Source organism: Mytilus trossulus, unplaced genomic scaffold (assembly GCF_036588685.1).
Source record: "Mytilus trossulus isolate FHL-02 unplaced genomic scaffold, PNRI_Mtr1.1.1.hap1 h1tg000128l__unscaffolded, whole genome shotgun sequence".
Lineage (NCBI taxonomy): Eukaryota > Metazoa > Mollusca > Bivalvia > Mytilida > Mytilidae > Mytilus > Mytilus trossulus.
Genome location: NW_026963301.1, coordinates 905,286 through 910,853, shown reverse-complemented (window position 1 = coordinate 910,853; position 5,568 = coordinate 905,286). Strand labels below are relative to the sequence as shown.

The window sequence follows — 5,568 nt, the reverse complement described above, 5'->3', positions numbered from 1 at the left end:
AAAATGCTATTAGAACAAATTGTTATAAAGCCGAATGTCTAATTCACTTACTCTGCAACCTTCCTTGTTGTCAGTTCATTAAAATTTAAATCATGGTATTAGATGGAAAGTTGTCTCATTTGCACCCATACTGCGTCGTCTTAAATCAATGTAAAGACATCGGCAATGTCAGCTGTCGATTTGTAAAATCATAAAACAATGTTTGTGAAAGGATAGTTCATATTAACAGTTGCAGACATAAGTATTAATGTAAATCATCAAAACACATGACGATTTCATGCAATTGTTCTGAACAATTCATACTTTCATTAAATGTCTGGTATCTTTCGGTTGCACGTTGTAAATACAACTGTTTCACAAACCACGCCTCTTTTGGAGAGAAATATACTATTCATTATCAATTCGGTATGTACTGGTTCCCAGATATGATCTATATGTTTCCTTTCGTAGAAACATAACTTAGGAATGTTACCAGTAAATAAGCATATGCATTTTAGTATTACTGAAATCTAAGGGAGCCCTTAATTCTAGGTTGGGGCAGTAATTAATTTTAGTGTAAATATTTAACTCGAAGAAGTTCGGGGCACATAGATGTTGAAATATGCCGCACAGCCCTATATTTTGAACTTTGAAAAAAATAGAAGTGCATATAAACGTTCCATTCTAGAAGTTTTTTTTTTCAAAACTTCATAGTATAAGTGGTACAGATTTAGCCGTAAAAGGAGTGTCTCCGAGAAATTGATTGTAGATATTTATAGAAATGCAAACTATATATATTTATAGAAATGCAAACTATATATATTTATAGAAATACAAACTATAATGAGTTTATTTGTATAAATCATATCAATTACTGCTTTCTCTTTTTCAGGAATGCCAGGACCATTTGGTAATGTTCTTTACTTATTTCCGTGAACATGCTTTTTGTCAAGGTATCACGTTTCAGAAACCAGATATAATTGATGTTGGTATTTTGATACTATTACACGATTAAAATGTAATTAACTGCATTTTGTAAGCAAAAGTATCAACCGAAAATGACTCGAATTTTTTAAGAATGATAAAAATTTGAGAATAATAATCAAGATTATCAAAGTCTACTCAAAACTATACAAACTATATGATCCACAAAATTGCCAGATAAGTTAAAAAAATTAATATAGGATGCTCCTAGTCGACAATTACTCCTCTTTTGATGTATTCATCCTCATAACGGGGAAGAGATATAAGTACTTTTACATTGAGCATTCATAGTCATATCTATGCAATTTTGGTGATTAAAATAAATCAAATCGGAAGAAATCTGTTTTAATTGTTTCTATTTCATCATAAGCTATTGTGTCCAACTATTGCTATTTTCAATCTGTCACTGTAAAAACCTTGTCGAATATTTGATCAAGGAAAACTAAACGGGTGCCATATGTGGAGCAGGATCTGATTACCCTCCCGGGCACCTGAGATTATCCCCAGTTTGTAGCCGTGTTCGTGTTGCTTAGTCTTAAGTTTGCTTTTTTTTTCATGTGAACTATCATTTGTCTGTTTGCTTTTTTTCATTTTTAGCCATGGCATTGTCAGTTTATTTTCTATATATGCGTTTGACTGTCCCTCTGGTATATTTTGCTCCTCTTTTTGCACTAAAATGGTATTTAACTATCAATTTATAAATTTGTGCACTAATGGTTTTCAGATACATCGTCGATATCATATCTTATCCGATTTATACATATACTTTAAGTATTTTTAAAAACGAAACCGAAATATCATATAATATAACAATTTCACAGCAAAAAGTTGTATACATTATTTACATATTTTTAAATATGGATTTCAATTTGCAGGAAATGATGCCAGCGATGGGGCTGATGGTAAGTTCTTTATTAAAATACAAGATTATTTTCTAGGTTCACATATCGCTTAACGACAATTTTACGAAAATAAGCTACATTCAAAAATAATTTGAATCATGATTTTAAAGTTTTTAAATAATGATTAGTCTTTAGCAAATAGACAAAACGCCTGTATTTGTTTTTCCCCAATGTTTACGAATATTGCTTTTGATCAGATCTAGTACTTTTTGTTCTAAGTAAATGTACAACTACGATATAATTAGAGTAACACGTAATGAGTTTGTAGACCATAAACAGTAGTACTTAAAACTAAAACCTTAATGCATAAGGATCGATCATGATACGTTTTAATCTAAAATTATGCTCAACAAAATCACATCTATCTAAATTAATATCTGGCCAAAATGTAGAAAATACGATCAGTAGTTTTTGTGATTTGCATTTAGTGTGATTGGCGTATTGTTTCGAATCGTCGCTTCAAGTCATCTTAACACTAACATTGCACAGTTCGATCTGAAGTTCAGCTGTTTTAACACGATCCTAAAAGATTGAAAGAATTTGGCACATACTACCATTTTAAACCCCATCTAATTAAATGAATGTGCTTATCTATATTCATGAGATAATCAAACGAGCAGTATATCGGGTAATGCTGCATATATCATTTATTGTTCGTTCATCATTTGAAATATGAAAAAAAAACATCTAGAAGCAGAAGGAGTCTGACAGTAAAGATTTAATTTAAGTTTATACACATTTTTGGTAATACGTTTATAAATAATTTGTTTTGTTTTAACCATACTATCTTTGTATCGCTAGGAGAGAAAGGACCTAAAGGTGAAAAAGGAAATGACGGTAAGAAAACAGTATAGACATGTAAATGTAGTTTATAACCTTAAACTTTAATGCGATACGAAAAAAGTGTTTGACTAATCAAAGAATTCACATTTTTGCCCTTTTTTCCTTTTCTTATTCTAACCTCATATATAAATATGGTACAATGTATTGTCTTCGATGAGTTTATTATTAACACACATTTGCTCACCGACACACTAGGAACTTATCATGTCCGATGTAGGTTAGGAAACAAATATCGTCCTCAGCAGGAGTTGTAATGATGGCGTATAGAAAAAAGGAAAATCACAAAAATACTGAACTCAGAGGAAAATCACAAAAATACTGAACTCAGAGGAAAACCAATTCGGAAAGTCCATAATCACATGGCAAAAATAACAAAACGCATAAAAAACAAATGGACAAGAACTGTCATATTCCTGACTTGGTTCAGGCATTTTCAAATATAGAAAATGGTGGAATAAACCTGGTTCTATAGCGCTAATCCTCTCACTTTAATGACAGTCTCATATAGAATGAGTTCATTATACAACCGTTTGATCAGAGCCACGATATTATTTTGTGTTGTGTTGTATCAGGCTAAAATAAGTTATAGGTGTATTATCAAGGTGGTTACCAGAGGCTGCATACATTCCTCCATAGTTTTTATTGCGATCAATCGAACATGAGTCTCAGTATAAATCCTTTCATTCCAGAAGATAAATGGAAGAACATCTAAACACAAATATCATCATTATTTAAGCAATAAAAAAACATCAAACGAATGTTAAAGGACTGTTTGGTCGTTAAACATGTTAGACGAAAGAATAGAGATCTGCGTAATCTTCGTTGCGGTGAACTATTTCTTGGAATAATGTTAAGGTTGTTTTTATTTTTTTACCGTTTAAAATCAACTTATTTTAACAGAATTTTTCTGTTAGTATCTTATTTTTTTATTGTGAATTGTACTACGAACTCAGTTAACATTGCATACAGCCCGATTGCTAGTTGGGCAATACTGTAACTTTTGATCTAATCCATAGGATGCATCTGGCTCAATCTCTTAAGGAAATGAGACACACGTTCATTACTAAACGTTATTATAGATACTTTATACGAATACATGTATTACGGTACGATATATGTTTTGTATTTTAGGCCCTAAAGGACCAACAGGACCAAAGGGCATGACTGGTATGTACTCATATTTTGTTATTATTTGAACTTTATTTGATTTCAGAAATTAAGGAACATTTTCCTTAAACAAAACACATGTATAGGAATTTTGTAAGATTTCAAATTGCACTCGTAGAAAAAGTCAACTTGAAAGGAAATAAAAAGAATCAGATTTAACGATGCTTTTGAAGAATTTATTTCGGCTACGCTGAGAGGCAGACTAATTTTAATCGAACGCATTATACTTGCAACTTATTATAATTAAATAATTCGTCCTACACATATAAGTTATATAATTTCAGGATCAAAAGGAGATAAGGGTGACAAAGGAAATATCGGTAGGTAAAACAGTAAACAATATTTGAGCCATAAGGACATACTCTCTAATCAAACATGTCAAATGTGTATTTACTAAACTGAGCATGATAGCAAAGGTGTACGGTAAACAAAACAAAAAAGAATACTAAATACTCATCAGGGTATTTAGTATTCAATTTTAAGTTGTCTAGCGTACACATTTGTAATCATGCTAAGTTTAGTAAAGATACATTTGACATGTTTGATGAAATAAAGTTTGACCTTTAGTATTTTGTAGGGTGATCAACTAATACAAATATATATCTTTACGTTACTGTTGATAAAATAAAGAGCCTCCTTAGATAGGACAATGATATAATGCTTCACCGTTAAACAGATGTTGATTGATTTCAAACAATATTGATCGTTAACAAACTTGAGTTATCCTTATGTTACATTGAATTCGGATATGAAAGAAACATGATCTCCGTTTTCAAAACAAGATTGTTAAGTAGATTGATTAGTTTATAAAAAAGACGCGATGTCCTTTCTATATTCATTTTCATTATTACACAAAATGTATGTGAATTATTCAAATTGTAATATAAGCCGAGTTAACAGTTTACAAACTATACAACCCTTTTAAGTGAGTACTGTAAAATCCAAATCAATAGAGTGTGTGAATCTGACGGGGCCTGCGCATAACTACAAACAGTTTGAATCTTTAGCAGTATTCTCAATTTATTTGTTGTTTGGTGTGCGTAAAGGCATCTTAAATCTCAACTAGTAACTTGCAACTTCATATACTTATGGCATTTTATATTCATTATAGCTTCCATTACACACCGAACTATCTTATTTGATCTCATATGCATTGTATAGTATAATATTGTCTGCAGTTTTGGAAAAAAATATTTAGTCTTTATGATTTGTTCATTGCATAATGAGGTTACTAGTGCAGATTTAGATATGAGTCGTCGAACGTCGATGTCATCCTTGTTCATTTAACTACAATACTCTGGCAATATACAAGTCAGAAGCTTGTCATTTAAATATAAGTTGATATGAAGTTTTAATCAAAGAAAATGCATTTATTAACAAAACTATTCGAAATGATCATTATATCTGTATAATTGTAGGACAGAAAGGAGCCAAAGGAGAAAGAGGTAGGTAAAAATAAAATGTACAACATTTATATTCTCCTTTTCTAGGCATATTTAAATACGTGATTAGTGACCTTCAGTTTGATATTTTTGTGATTTCATTTTTTCCAATGTGCTCTTGTCTTGAACAAAAACAAATGAATCGGTTATTTGACTTAGTCAAGTATCTCTTTTACTATTTAAATCAGAACTATTCGCGTCCAATTGAGTATATTTTCAACTAGGCTGGTCCTCCCCCTTGCAACATACGG

General features: G+C 31.0%; 1 long non-coding RNA gene across 1 annotated transcript; it reads left to right on the top strand.

Annotated features, from left to right (window-relative positions):
- Nucleotides 1–870: 870 nt before the first annotated feature.
- Nucleotides 871–5,322, top strand: LOC134700192 (uncharacterized). The gene is made up of 6 exons (XR_010103803.1): nucleotides 871–889; nucleotides 1,839–1,865; nucleotides 2,667–2,702; nucleotides 3,840–3,875; nucleotides 4,160–4,195; nucleotides 5,294–5,322. It is a non-coding gene; the product is annotated as an uncharacterized LOC134700192 (long non-coding RNA).
- Nucleotides 5,323–5,568: the final 246 nt, after the last annotated feature.